The sequence below is a fragment of the Azolla caroliniana genome, unplaced genomic scaffold, assembly GCF_043228905.1.
Source record: "Azolla caroliniana isolate FFs.n. ecotype wild unplaced genomic scaffold, voAzoCaro1.0.p SCAF_1, whole genome shotgun sequence".
NCBI lineage: Eukaryota > Viridiplantae > Streptophyta > Polypodiopsida > Salviniales > Salviniaceae > Azolla > Azolla caroliniana.
Genome location: NW_028230436.1, coordinates 14,982,616 through 14,997,726, shown reverse-complemented (window position 1 = coordinate 14,997,726; position 15,111 = coordinate 14,982,616).

Genomic DNA, 15,111 nt, shown 5'->3' with positions numbered 1-15,111 from the left:
TGCCATAGGTTTGGATCGGTCTTTTCGGCTACATTCACGACCCGTTATGGATTGATTACCATCATTGGATACAAATTGTTGTACTTGTGTCTGTTTCTAATTTTTAGGTTTCTCCAGATGATCATCCACATTGTCGTAGTGTAATTCGCACACTACGTGAAAAATTGCATTTTTGGTTTCTCCGGATAGGATATGGAGTACCTACCCAGTGAGAACCGGTGAGGACCGAAACCGGTAAGGAGACCGGCAAGAGCCGGATGAAGAAGGCCGGTGAGAGTCGGTGAGAAACGGACAAAGAGGACTGGTAAGAAGGATCTGGTAAGAACCGGATAAAGAAAACCGTCGAGAACCGGATGAAGCAGAACCGGCAAGAGCCGGATGAAGAAGGCCGGTGAGAGTCTCTCACCAGATGAAGAGACATATTTGTAAATAGAAGAAAGTATAAAATTATATATTACATGCATAGGGCAAGAATCGAACCTTGCACCTCCATGTTAATAATGTTAAGCCTTATCATTATACTTGTGTATTATGAATTTTAAAGTTATACTAAACTTTATCCCATGTAAAATTTCTAGACGTGCATGGTACAAAAAGTTATTCATGCATAGACACTCGAGTTAAAAGAAAAGATGAGAGAGAAAGCTAATCATGCACATGCAGTGTGCATGAAAACTAAAAATAGGAAAAGCATGATGCTTGCATGTGATAAACTTAGACTCTTCCAACACTATATAAGGAAGAGAGAAAGATGTATAGAGGTTGTTGATTATTTTACAAGGATTTTGATCAATCTTATATATTCATGGGATTCACGATTTTTTTCCATCTATTTCTCTCTTACTTTCTAAGTATCAATTAATACACTATACTCGTGGGATTCACGAGGTTCATATTCTTCTTTCTCCTAGTCCAAAACCTCAGCGGTTCCCACCCGACTCACGCAACGATCCGGAGCCGAAAGGCACGACAACGTTGACTCACTGAGAGTCGTTCGCCACCCATCTTCGGCTAACTGTTAATGGGTGGGGGGTGAAGCATAGAATGGCTTCACCCCCCACTGTGTAATGTCTAAGGTGTGTAATGTGTAATATGAATGAGTGTGTGAGGATGAGTATGTGTATGAACACATGCACAATTATGTGCATGTGTACAAGAATACGTAACGATCTTATTTATAACGGTCATGTAACCGTTACGTTGATGTATTATATAAACCCCCTATGGGGCATGTAATGGATATAGCTTTTTCCCCTCATTTTCTGCTTCTCTCTTTATCTTTCTCCGTCACAAGTAATTCCCCTTGGGAGGGGGCCCAACCCTCCCTTGAGAATAAGTTAGTCTCTCCCTCCCTCATTCTCCCTCTCCATCACTAATCTATATGTCACCCTCTCTATGTGTTTGTTAGTATCTATGTTAGAGAAAGTGGTTTTTGCGTGGATTTTGTATGTGAGATCTGTACACTATTCCCTTCAGAAGAAGTCCCTCTCTCTGACTATATTTGGACTTGATGTTGCTTAGCAAAACCCTAACCCTAGCCTCTCTTGAGCTTTCTCTATTTTCCCCATTCCAAACACCTACACTATTATAGCTCCTTGATCAAGCCCTCGAGATTTTGTCTGTGTGTTATCCTTCTTGATCCGAGTTCTACTCCTTGTAGCTCCTGCGAAAACCCTATCATCGAGTCCACATATGAAGTTGGGCAGCGATGAGATCTCTCTGGCTATATTTGCATATTTGCAAAACGAGTGACAGACAATGTGGATGATGCTGAAGTATCACTTCTCAAAGAATATAACAAAGGGGTCATCCACATCAATGTTGCAGTCCTAATAATTTTTATGTGAAGACCATAGTCAAGATTGATACACTTGATAAGATGAAATTTTTGTGTGTTTTACAAGAGGATTCAAAAGCTCGAGGTGGAGGGAAAATGCAGTGTTTGGTTGGTTCGTTCAACAAAACATACCATTCTAAGAAGTTCTTCTTCTCCCATTCATATGGTTCTGTTTGAGGGTGGCTTGAAGCAACAATTCTAGTGTATTGTAAGGAGATTGGGGCTTGCCTTCCTTATGGTATCTACAATTGGAGCCCTCTTTGAGGATTGAAGAATTGTAAAAGGCCTTGGTTTGAGTGAGGAACCAAAACCAAGCATAGAGCTGACTACCAAGAAGAGGAGGACGAGGAAAGAGACAGCCATAGAAAGAGTTACACAGCCAATGGGCAGAGCCGACCGCTGGATAGACAAAGCTTGAAGGTCCCAGAAACGCATAGTTACCCGCGCGAACGGCAACAGCCAACAGACGGACGGCCGGACAAAGACATTTGACAATCACAGAGACAACCACTTCTGCTGCAGAGACAGCCGGACAGTCAGCCAATAGAGACATATGACCACACAGGGATGGCCAACGGCCGGAGAGCATGGCCGAGATGCACAACCGAGAGCACGGCCGAGATGCGCAGCTGAGAAGACGGCAGAGACACGTGGTCAAGATGCGTGGCCGAGAGTACGAGCGAGACGCACGTTCGAGAGTACATTTGAGATGCGCAGCCGAGAGTACGACCAAGTAATGCCGGAGAAACGACGACTGAGAGCCGAGAGTCAACCGAGCGCCGTCCGAGAGAGGCCACTAGATAGAGAGATGGCCGCAAGATAGACAGGACTGGCAGTCAGAGACGGCCACCAGACACAGAGAAGAAAAAGAAGGAAGAAAGATAGAAGAAAGGAAGAGCAAGAAAAAAAGCATTTGTAGAAAGAGAGAAGGTGAGGAGAGACGAGGAAAGAAGCAACGGAGGAGCACATGATCGAGACAGACGAGACAAAGAGTAAAGCGAAGAAACAAAAGAGGAGAGAAGAAAGACAAACAAGGGCATGAGAGTGAATTTCAAAAGAGACAAGGGTATAGTGATGGATTTCAAAAGCTCGAGGGTAGATGAGACGAAATTTCCAAAACAAGGCAGAAAATAAAATTTAAAAAGACTTGAGGGCAAAATTTTAAAGACCAAAGGGTACAAAATATGAAACTCACTTCATATGACAATAGAGAAAATACACAAACACGCAACATAATGTTACGACCCATGCCACAATAGAGGAGCCGATTGGTGTGTGATCCAATCGCGCGACGTGCTGACTGAACAAGAAGGTTTGAGCCAAGCAAGCTTTGATCGAAGTTATCGATTGTAGAGCTGTGATCCGGTCGAGGGATTTCCGACCATTGAGACGACTGATAGAGTTCCGGTCGAGAAGAAGTGCCATGGCGAGTTGGTTTACCATGCGGGGCACTATCCCACAGGCGTGCCATGTGTTAATGTTGAGAGACAAGCTCAACATTGGGTGCATAAACGGGTGCGTAACCCAGTGTGTAGACTGGGTGCGTAAAACCGTACACACAATATGGCGGTGGCGGTGTGTAAACCGAGAGGCTATTAGAATGTTATTACTCGTAAGGAATAATTTTGGGAGTAAGTGTAGGATGCTCATTTATGAGCAGTCAAGTACTATAAGTACTTGTGTCAGCCCAAGAGTCACAACTTGTAGAAAAGGTGCTCATTGAGCACGAAGTATGTACAAAGAACATACAGAGAATTATTTTTTAATATAGTTTCGTTTTCTGCTCTCTTTGTCTCTCCATCTCCTTCTTTGTGATTTTTGCGTTTTACCGAACTGTCGTACTTCCGAACCATGTACTCTGTGTCTTTCGCATATGCTTCTGCACACGTATTCTTTTACATGGTATCAGAGCGCGAGGGTTGAGACTCCTCTACAGCCGACAGAAAAGCTTGCGATAAAGACAAAGTTAAGTTATTGTTTTCAGAAAGGATAAGACAACAATATGGACAGAGGAATGGGAAGCTCGCTACCGACTGAGAAGCGCGACAGGAGCAACTACGCATCTTTGTCGTACAAGATGCACCAGTACCTGCTTGGTCATGGTTACTGGAGTTATGTCAAAGGAGCTAATGATACAACATCCGAATCAACACACAAAGATTTTTCGGCTTGGGAACAAGCGGCAAGGAGAGTTCTTTACTGCTTCGCGTCCTATGTGATCGACCAGCTCTTGAGCTGCATTCGGCATGCTAAGACACTAAAGGACGCGTGGGCGATTCTCAAGGGGATTTTCGCTATTAGCACAACGGCCAGGAAGCTGCAGCTCAGGAAGGAGGTCAACAATGTCCGATAGAAAGATCTTTCTATGGCCGATTACACAGCCCGAATGAAGGAGATATGCAGCTCTCTCGCCTCCGTCAACGAGAACGTCAAGGAGGAAGAAATGGTGCAGGTTTGCCTTGGAGGGTTAGCGTCAAAGTTCGGAGCATTCCGAATAGCAGTCTACACAAGGGAGAACGTTGATGAGTACGCACGTCGACGACAGGATGTTGTACATGGAGGAACATAGGACCCGTGGTTGTGGCGGACGAGGCAGATCGACGTGCAATGGAGGCGGCCGAAAAGCGCAGAACGTGTGGCATAATAGAAATGTCGGAGTGCTGGAAGAAGAGAGCCGATTCGGACAAAGCCGGATCGAGTGGAAGAGATGTAGGAAGGCGTCAAAAATCGCACTACGCCGAGGGCTCCGAACGAACTAGAAATGGATCGGGCCCAGCCATCGTAATGAAGCACAAGGCCAATTCGATGGCCGTGAACACCTCGAAATCGAGCGAGGTGTGGTATGTTGATTCCGGACTGTCGAATCATATGACGAGTCACGAGGAATGGGTCTTGTACATGAGAAACCGGAAAAGCAAGGAGTGGTCGAAACTGGAGACGACACTCCGCATACCATCGCACTTGTCGGCAAAGTTCCCCTCAGTTATGTCGGGCAGAAAGGGAAACTCATGAACATGTTGCACGTCTCGACAAGAACCAAGAACCTGGTGTCGGTCGTTTAGATCGTCGACCGGGGAAAGCAAGCTCGATTCACGCACCTCAGGTGCTACATCGAAGAGGAAGGCCAAGTTATCGCACAAGGGCGCCGTGAAGGGAGGATGTTCATCCTCGACACCAATCAAGCCGGAACCGCGTTGTTCGCAAAAGGACCGAAGGTCGAGTCGGACATCGACCTGTGGCACAAGTGGTTCGACCACATTAACTTCCCACGACTTCATGCAATGAAGACGAAGAATATTGTTTTTGGATTGCCAAAATTTCGGTGTCGTAATGGCCAAGTCTGCGAAGCCTGTGAACTAGGGAAGCACCACCGACTTCCATTCCCCAATGAACGTAATTGTAGTCGAAATCCGTTGGATGTGATCCATTCGGATGTGTGGGGACCAACACAGAACGTGAGTTTCGGTGGTAGCCGTTACTTCATAACCTTCCTCGATGACTTCACTCGGCATACCTGGGCATGTGCGATCGCGAAGAAGAGCAAAGTCTTCGCATGTTTCCTGAAGGTAAAGAACCTTGCAGAATGGGAAACAGGGCGTAAGATCAAATGCCTACAGTCCGATGGCGGGAAGGAGTACTTCTCCAACCAGTTCACGAGTTATCTACTGAAGGAGGGAATTCGACGCGAATTCTCGTGTAGATATACGTCGGAGCAGAATGGCGTAGCCGAACGGAAGAATCGAACAATCGAAGAAGCCGCCAGGGCAATGCTTGAAGAGAAGCATATGCCAAAGTTTTACTAGGTGAAGCCGTGAGGATGGTTGTTTATTTGCAGAATTGGACTTCTGTTAATGGAGGAGTTTCGCCACATGAGTTGTATTTGCACATTTGAGGATTTTCGGCAGCATTGCGTATGTGCATGTGCCGATGGAGAAGAGGAGGAAGCTAGACGCCAAAGCCGAGAAGTGTATCTTGGTCAGTTAATTAGATGAGCAGAAGGGGTATAAGTGTTATAACCCCCAAACAAAGGAAGTTCACATAAGCCGAGATGTCGTGTTCGACGAGTCTGCATCGTGGTACTTACCTTCACCTGCAATACCTCATGACTCCATTCCGAATTCTAGGGAACAGTTCAGCAAGGACGAGCTGCCTCCGCGTGATGAGGAAATCAGAGCTTTGACAGAGAGTCTAATCTTGTTGGGCCGAATGAGGGGTTGGGCCGAGATGGCCAACCAAATGAAGAGTTGGTGAGTAGTGGAGACTCGGCCATGTTGTCCCTGCATAAAGAACTAAGGAGACGGTTTACGTGTAAAGAAAAAGGGAAGAAGAAAATTCTGGAATATGATTTTGGCAGTGCCAACTTAGATAAGAGTGAATCTGACTTCGGGCCAATCGAGAAGGAACCTCCACGGAATAGGTCGAAATCGACCGAAAAGGTCGTGAAATTGGGTAATCATGAATTACGCCAATCTACTCACCTAAAGAACCCCGTAAAAAGATACGGGTACAATGAATACATGGCGCCCAATTTCGCGTACATGATACGAGTGGCGGAAGTGCGTGAGCCGAAGAGCTACGCAAACACCATAGAAAACGCAAACTGGCGTGCCGCGATGGAGGAAGAGATGCGCACATTATCGGACAACGAGACTTGGGACCAAGCTGACCCGTGTAAAGGTGTTAAGCCGATTGGATGCAGATGGGTGTTTAAGGTGAAATACAACACCAATGGCTCGATCAACCAATATAAGGCCCGTTTGCTTGCAAATGGCTACGCGTAGAAGCACGACGTAGATTACAACGAGACCTTCGCACTAGTCGCGAAGATGACGACCGTCCTAGTTCTGCTAGCCGTAGTAGCGGCGAAGGGGTGGCAATTACATCAGATGGATGTAAAAAAATGTGTTCCTGCAAGGCGATCTGGAGGAACATGTGTACATGGTACAACCCCCCGAATTTCTTTCCAAACAGAACACTTCAGTAGTTTGCCGATTGAAGAAGGCGTTATACGGACTTAAACAAGCCCCGCAAGCTTGGAACGCGAAGATTATGCAACTGTTGCGTAGAATGGGGTTTACAACGTCCAGATCAGACTCTTCATTGTTCGTTTGGCAACATAGACATGGACCGGTTTTTCTTTTACTTTATGTTGATGATTTAGTCATCACCGGTGCCGACCTTGAAGAAATCGGCCGCGTCAAGTCACAACTTGCGGCATCTTTCGAAATGAAGGATCTTGGAGACCTTCATTACTTCCTCGAGACCGAAGTGATCCGATCCCCCGAAGGCATATTGATCAGCCAACGTCATTACGTGTTGAACATGCTCTTTAATTTCGGGATGGCAAATTGTAAGCCCATCTCAACCCCTCTAGATAAAAACGTAAAGCTTCGCCGAGATTCGGGAAAGGCATGTGACCCGACACGGTTCTAACAGATTGTCAAAAGCCTAATCTACTTGACGATCACACGACCATATCTCAGTTACCCGATCGGCTTGATCAGTCAATTTATGTCGCAGCCCACAGCCGAACACTTTCAATGTGCGGAAAGGATATTGCGATATGCCAGCGGCACTAAGGACATGGCATTGCTATATCGGACAGGTGTAGCCGAACAGTTAGTTGGCTACACAGATGCTGATTGGGCCAGAAATGCTCAAAATCATAGATCCACATCCGGATACGCATTCTCATTGGGGAGTGTGGCGATCACATGGAGCAGTAAGAAGCAAAGGACAGTAGTGTTGTCGACCACGGAGGCCGAATATCGAGGGGCGACTGTCGCTATGTGCGAGGTCATTTTGCTGAAACGTCTATTACGGAATCTGCATGTGGAGGTGTCTGAACTGACGATGATCTATTGCGACAACCTCATCAGTATCCACCTTGCGAAAAATCCTGTATTCCACGCCCGGACCAAGCACATTGAGGTGCACTACTATTTTGTCTGTGAGCGTGTCCTTTCTAGTGAAGTCGAACTAGTATATGATTGCCGACATCTTCACCAAGCTCCTTGGTCTTGACAAGTTGCGGCATTTCTCGGGTGAGCTGGGTTTGTTGACACGCCTAACTTGAGGGGTAGACAACAAGAGTGTGAACGTGAAAGGAGCAGTAGTGACCGCGATGCCGAGACGGATGAAGAATTTGATTTCGGCCGGCTGAAGAAGCCGAAGAAAAAAACAAGGGTCGTAATCGCAAGGAAGAGCGAAAGACAGAAGAACAAACGGGAAATATAGCCAAGAAGGGCGTAAAGGCCAAGATCAATACGTGGTCTGATGTTGTCAAGGGCCTGAAAACAGAAGACGAATTGGAGACAACCAATTCGAGCGAAAGTGGAATTGAATTGGTAGTGACCAATTCAATCCAAATGTTTGATTCAGACATTAGGAATTGACTGAGGACCAAGCAGAGGAAAGGGCAATGAAAGAGGCGCCAACACCACGACAACAAGGGTGCTGAGAGGCCACATGAGCAAACAAGCCGACCAGAAGGGTCGAAGCACGCAGAATCGAACAGGTCGAGGAGCGCGAGCGAGGCGTGAAGTCAAGAGAGGCCGGAAAAGCAGATGGAACCTCAAGTTGAGCTTGAGGGGGAGTGTTGTGAGACAAGCTCAACATTGGGTGTGTAAACGGGTGCGTAGACTAGGTGCGTAAAACTGTACGCACAATATGGTCATGGCGGTGTGTAATCTGAGAGGTCGTTAGAATGCTATTCCTTGTAAGGAATAATGTCGGGAGTAAGTGTAGGATGCTCATTTATGAGCAGTCAAGTACTGTAAGTACTTGTGTCAACCCAATAGTCAGGGTTTGTATAAAAGGTGCTCACTGAGCACAAAGTATGTACAGAGAACATACAGAGAATTATTTTTTGTAAAAAGTAGCATGCGGAAGCAAGTGTGAAGACCGAACAGAAGGAAGAAAGCTCAGGTTTAATGGAGAGCTTGAGCTTACGCAGTATACGCGGGAGAGACAAAGAGAGTGAGAAAGAGAAAACACCAGAAATATATTAAAACTCTATTCACAACTCTATACATATGTGTGTTCCATGAACACTTTTATACAAGTCCTCGAAGGACTGACCGAAGTATTGACCGTACTTCAATGCTCTTTAAGAGCTCCTACACTAACTCCCAAATATATTCCTCACGAAATATCTTTCCTAACGACCTCCCGGTTTACGCACTTGGCCTAACCGATCCGTCCCAACCGATCCGGTCCTCGGCTTCTTCAGCCAATCCGGCCGATGTTGAGCTTGTCTCTCAACACTCCCCCTCAAGGTCAACTCGAGGCTCTTCGGGATCCTCGGGCTCACAGCTCCGGTTCCTCCTGGCTTCACGCCTCGCTCGCGCTCCACGACCTGTTCGACTCCGCACGCTTCGACCCTTCCGGTCGGCTTGTCTGCTCACGTGGCCCTTATCAGCTCTTTTGTTGTTGCGGTGTTGACGCTTCTCCTGCTTCCTTTTCTTCCGCTTGGGCCTCGGTTGATTCAGCGTATCTGAATCACACATCCGAACCGACTCGGCTACCTCCGATCAGTTTTCGCTCTCGTCAGAGTTGGCTGTCTCCAACTCGTCTTCAGTCTTCTCGCCCTCGATGGTGTCATCTTCCCCATGCGTGGTTGGCTTCAGCTTTCTCCTTCGGCTGCTCCTCTTCTGTCCGCTTCCGGACTTTTCCGCGGGTCCGCCCTCGGCTTCTTCAGCCGATCCAAAGTCGAACTCGACAATCGAGTCAACCGACTTGGTGGTGTCGCGGTTTCCGCTCCTTTCCTGTTGCCTTGCTTGGTCGTTCGGGACTGTTCTCCCCCTCAAGTTTGGCACGTCAAGGTGACGCAATCCGAGCGCACCTGAGAATTGCCGCAACTTGTCCAGACCAAGAGGCTTGGTGAAGATGTCGGCAGTCTGCTGATCCGTCGAAACGTACTGAAGTTCAACTTCACCGGAAAGGACACGCTCACAGACGAAGTGGTAGTGCACCTCAATGTGCTTGGTCCGTGCGTGGAAAACGGGGTTTTTCGCGAGCTGGATGCTGCTAAGGTTGTCGTAGTAGATCATCGTCGGATCTGACACCTCCTCTTGCAGGTCCTTAAGTAGCCGCTTCAACCATATGGCTTCGCATGTCGCGACAGCCGCTCGGTACTCAGCTTCGGTGCTCGACTGTCGGCTGCTTCTTACTGCTCCACGCGATCGCGGCATCCCCGAGGGAGAACGCGTATCTGGACGTGGATCGGCGATCGGCGGCGTTGCCAGCCCAATCAACCTGGGTGTAGCCGACTAACTATGCAGCTGCACCAGTCCGATATAGCAGTCCCCGGTCCTTAGTGCCGTTGACATACCGAAGTATGCATTGCGCACACTGAAGGTGCTCCTCGGTAGGTCGCGCCATGAACTAACTGATCATTCCGACTGGATAACAGAGGTCGGGTCAGGTGATGGTGACAATTTGTCGGAACCTCGTCGGGTCGCATACCGTTCCCGTATCGGGACGAAGCTTGACGGTTCTGTCTAGAGGAGTCGAGACTGACTTACAGTCGGCCATCCCGAATTTGAAGAGCATACTCAGCACATAGTGACGTTGGTTGATCAACATGCCTTCGGGGGTACGGATCACTTCGATCCCGAGGAAGTAATGAAGGTCCCCCAGATCCTTCATGTCGAACGATGCCGCAAGCTGGAGCTTCACACAGTCGATTTCACGTAGGTCGGCGCCGGTGATGACCAAGTCATCAACATATAGTAAAATACTAACCGGTCCGAGTCGACCTTTCTGGATGAACAGGGAAGAGTCCGATTTTGACATGACGAAGCCCATCCGACGCAGTTGTTGCGTGATCTTCGCGTTCCAGGCACGCGAGGCTTGCTTCAGTCCGTAAAGGGACTTCTTCAGTCGGGATACTGTCGAGGAGTTTGTTCCAGAATGAAATCTGGGGGGCTGTACCATGTACACCTGTTCCTCAAGGTCACCTTGCAGGAACGCATTCTTTACATCCATCTGATGTAAGTGCCACCCCTTCACCGCAGCTACTGCGAGCAAAACACGGACGGTCGTCATTTTTGCGACCGGCGCAAACGTCTCATCGTAGTCGATGCCGTGTTTCTGCGCGTAGCCCTTTGCCACAAGCTGAGCCTTGTACTGGTTGACCGAGCCATCGGTGTTGTACTTGACCTTGTACACCCACCTACACCCGATCGGCTTCACACCCTTCGGTGCGTCAACCAGGCCCCATGTCTTGTTCTCCGCCAATGCGTGCATCTCTTCCTCCATCGCGGCACGCCAAGTCGTGTCTTTAGCCGCTTCTGCGTAGCTCTCCGGCTCACGCACTTCCGCTACACGGGTCATGTACGCATAATGATGCGCCATGTACTCGTTGTATCCGAACCGCAAAACAGGATTCTTCTGGCGGGTAGATCAGCGTAATCTCACATTAGCTGATGTCGAGGCTTTCTCGGTCGTCGCGGACTTCACCTTTAAAGACCCGTCACCGGTTCCCTCGGAGTCGGACTCGCGTCAGTCTAACTCGTTCCTATCCGTGCCGGAATCCGACACCTTCTTCTTCCCTTTCTTTTTGCACGTGAGCCGTCTCCTCGGCTTCCTGCGCGGGGAATGCACGGCCCAGTCTCCACTACTCGCCGGCTCTTCATCGGACTGGCCGTACCGACTCAGTCGTCCAATCGGTCCACTTAAATGGAGTGAAATCGGACTCTCTTCGCGGGTCTCGATTTCGGGCTCATCCGGACGCATCTCGGCCTCGCTGACCTCATCGTTAGAGCTCGGATTGGAGTCGGGGTTCAGAGTCGGGGGCTGGTACCAGGACGCGGACTCGTCAAACACAACGTCGCGGCTAACGTGCGCTTGTTTGGTGCGAGGGTTATAACACTTATAACCCTTCTGCTCGTCCGAGTAACCGACCAAGGTGCATTTCTCGGCCTTTGCGTCCAGCTTCCTCCTTTTCTCCTTCGGTACATGCACATACGCAATGCTACCGAACACCCTCAAGTGTCGCAAGTTCGGCTTCGTTCCGAAATACAGCTCGTGCGCCGACACTTTGTCTCTGATCCAGTTCTGGATGTATACCGCGGTCCTTACCGCCTCGGCCCAATAGAACTTGGGCAAGCTCTTCTCCTCCAACATTGCCCGTGCCGCTTCCACAACTGACCAATTCTTCCTCTCGGCCACGCCGTTCTGCTCTGGCGTGTATCTACAACTAAATTTGCGCCGAATTCCCATTTGTTGTAGATAACCGTTGCATTGACCAGAAAAATACTCTTTCCCGCCATCTGACCGCAGGCACTTGATCTTTCGACCCGTTTCCGTTTCCACGAACCCTTTGAGGTCCCGGAAACAGTCGAATACTTCGCTCTTCCTCTAAATGAGGTAGATCCGCGTGTGCCGCGTGTGCTCGTCGATGAAGGAGACGAAATATCGGCTCCTGCCAAGGCTAACGTTTTGTGCCTGCCCCCATACATCGGAGTGTATAAGGTCGAGCTTATACCGGCTCCGGTTTTGCTCGTTGGGGAAAGGAAGTCGGTGTTGTTTCCCGAGTTGGCCAGCTTCACAAATTTGTGCCTTTCGGCCACTAAATTTAGGCAATCCGAACACTACCTATTTCGATTGCAGATCATGAAGCCGCTGGTAGTTGTCGTGGCCTATCCGCTTGTGCGACAAGTCGATGTCCGACTCGGTTTTTCTTCCCTTCGCGAACATTGTGGGGCCGCCGTCAGTGGAGTCGAGGATGAACATCCTCCCGTCTCTGCGCCCTTGCGCAATCACACGGCCTTCTTCCTCAATGAAGCACCCGAGGTGTGTAAACCAAACCTCCATCCCTTGGTCGACGATCTGTCCGACCGAGACCAAGTTCTTCGTGATTGTCGGAACGTGCAACACGTTCATGAGTTTCCCTTTTTGCCCGACATGGCTAAGTGGAACTTCTCCGACATTCGCGATCGGATGCGGAGTGTCGTCTCTAGTTGCGACTACTCCAGGTTGTATCGGTTTTTCAAGGTACGAGAACCACTCCTTATGGCTTGTCATGTGGTTTGACGCACCGGAGTCTACGTACCACACCTCGTCCAATCTCGGGTTGATCCGTTTCATTGACATTTCTTCGTGTCTCGTCACGAAGGCAGACCCTTCTCTGGCTCTCCCGGAGTCTTCAGCATAGTGTGATCGCTGCCGATTTCCCTTGTCGGTATGTCCGGAGCCATTTCCGGAACCGGTTCTCTCCGAATCGGCGCGCTTCTTCCAGCATTCCACGATGGCCTTCCCTTGCCGGTTCTCATCGCTTCGACTCCCCCTGTTTCCGTAGGGTCCGGAGTTGTTGTCGGCATCACTTCGGTGCCTTCTTCCTTGATCTCGTCGGCCGCCTCCATTGCGCGCCGACTCGCCTCGTCCTCCACGTCCACGGGGCCTATCTCCCTCCGTGTACAACATTCTGCTTTCGGTGTGCGTGCTTGTAGACGCACCCGCGTGGTTCTCCTCTACCAGGAGCATTGACTGTAAGTCGAAAAAGGACAACATATTCTCCCGAGTACACACAGCCGTTTGGAACGCTCCGAACTTCGACGCCAAACCTCCGAGACAGATATGGACCATCTCACTCTCCTCGATGTTCACCTCTATGGAGGCGAGGGAGTCGCAGATATCCTTGATCTTCGAGGTATAGTCCGCCACCGACAAGTCGCGTTGTCGTAGGTTGCTCAACTCCTGTCGGAGCTGAAGCTTCCTGGCTATGGTGCTTGCGGCGAAAATCTTCTTCAGATTTTCCCACACACCCTTCGGCGTCTTTGCATCCTGAACATAGCTCAATAGCTGTTCGCCCACACACGACGTGAAGTAGTATACTACCCTGCTCGCCGATTGCTCCCACGACGGGAAGTCTTTGTGTGTCGATTCGGGTGCCGCGTCATTAGCTCCTTCGACATAACTCCAGTAGCCGTGCCCGAGCAGGTACTGGTGCATCTTGTAAGACCAAGACGCGTAGTTGGTTCTGTCGAGCTTCTCTGTTGGAAGCGAGCTCGCCATGCCTCTATCCATCGTTCTTCTTGTTCTTCTTCGTCAAGTTGTGTCGGCTGCAGAGAGGTTCTCAACCCTCGCGCTTTGATACCATGTAAAAAGTAGCGTGCGGAAGCAAGTGTGAAGACCGAACAGAAGGAAGAAAGCTCAGGTTTAATGGAGAGCTTGAGCTCACGCAGTATACGCGGGAGAGACAGAGAGAGTGAGAAAGAGAAAACACCAGAACTATATTAAAACTCTATTCACAACTCTATACATATGTGTGTTCCATGAACACTTTTATACAAGTCCTCGAAGGACTGACCGAAGTACTGACCGTACTTCAATGCTCTTTAAGAGCTCCTACACTAACTCCCAAATATATTCCTCATGGAATATCTTCCAAACGGCCTCCCGATTTACGCACTCGGCCTAACCAATCGATGCCAACCGATCCGGTCCTCGGCTTCTTCAGCCGATCCGGCCGATGTTGAGCTTGTCTCTCAACATTTTTTAATATAGTTTCGTTTTCTACTCTCTCTGTCTCTCCATCTCCTTCTCTGTGATTTCTGCGTTTTACCAAACTGTCATACTTCCAAACCGTGTACTCTGTGTCTTTCGCATACACTTCCACACACGTATTCTTTTACAGTTACCTGTAGGAGTATACGGGGAGTATTAGAGATCTAGGTACTAAAGTAAGCTTAAGATAAGGATAAACTAATGATAGATAGAAAGGAGAAAGAGAAAGAAGGGTGCCGATCCACCCGACCACCCCCGAGCGAAGGGATCGAGACGGACTCGAGTCTCGATCGGCGTCCCATACCACCGCCGTGGTGTCGAGTCGTACCTGGTGCTGGCGCGCTCGCTACAAGAGTTGACCCACCATAAGAGCAGAGTCTCGATGTAGTCAAAAGATGATCAAATGAGGGTAGCTAGGCCTCTTATTTATAGCAATACCCAAGGCCCCCAAGCAAGTTCACACTTGACCTAATGGGTTGTCTCAATCCCGAAGATTAAAAGTAATCCTCCCCTTCTTTACACTCTCGTTTAACCCTCACACTTATCCACGTGTATAGAATACTACGGTAAATTCTCACCAAAGGATATTAAATGGTCATGCCCGTAACATACTCCCCTTCTTTAAAACATTGCACTCTTGCAATGGAAACTTAGGGAAGTTTGTTCTTAGAGTATTCTCGCGTTCCCATGTGGCATCTTTGATAGATTTGTCCATCCATTTAATTTTAAATTCTCGGATTTCTTTAGTACGTAACTTTTTTGTT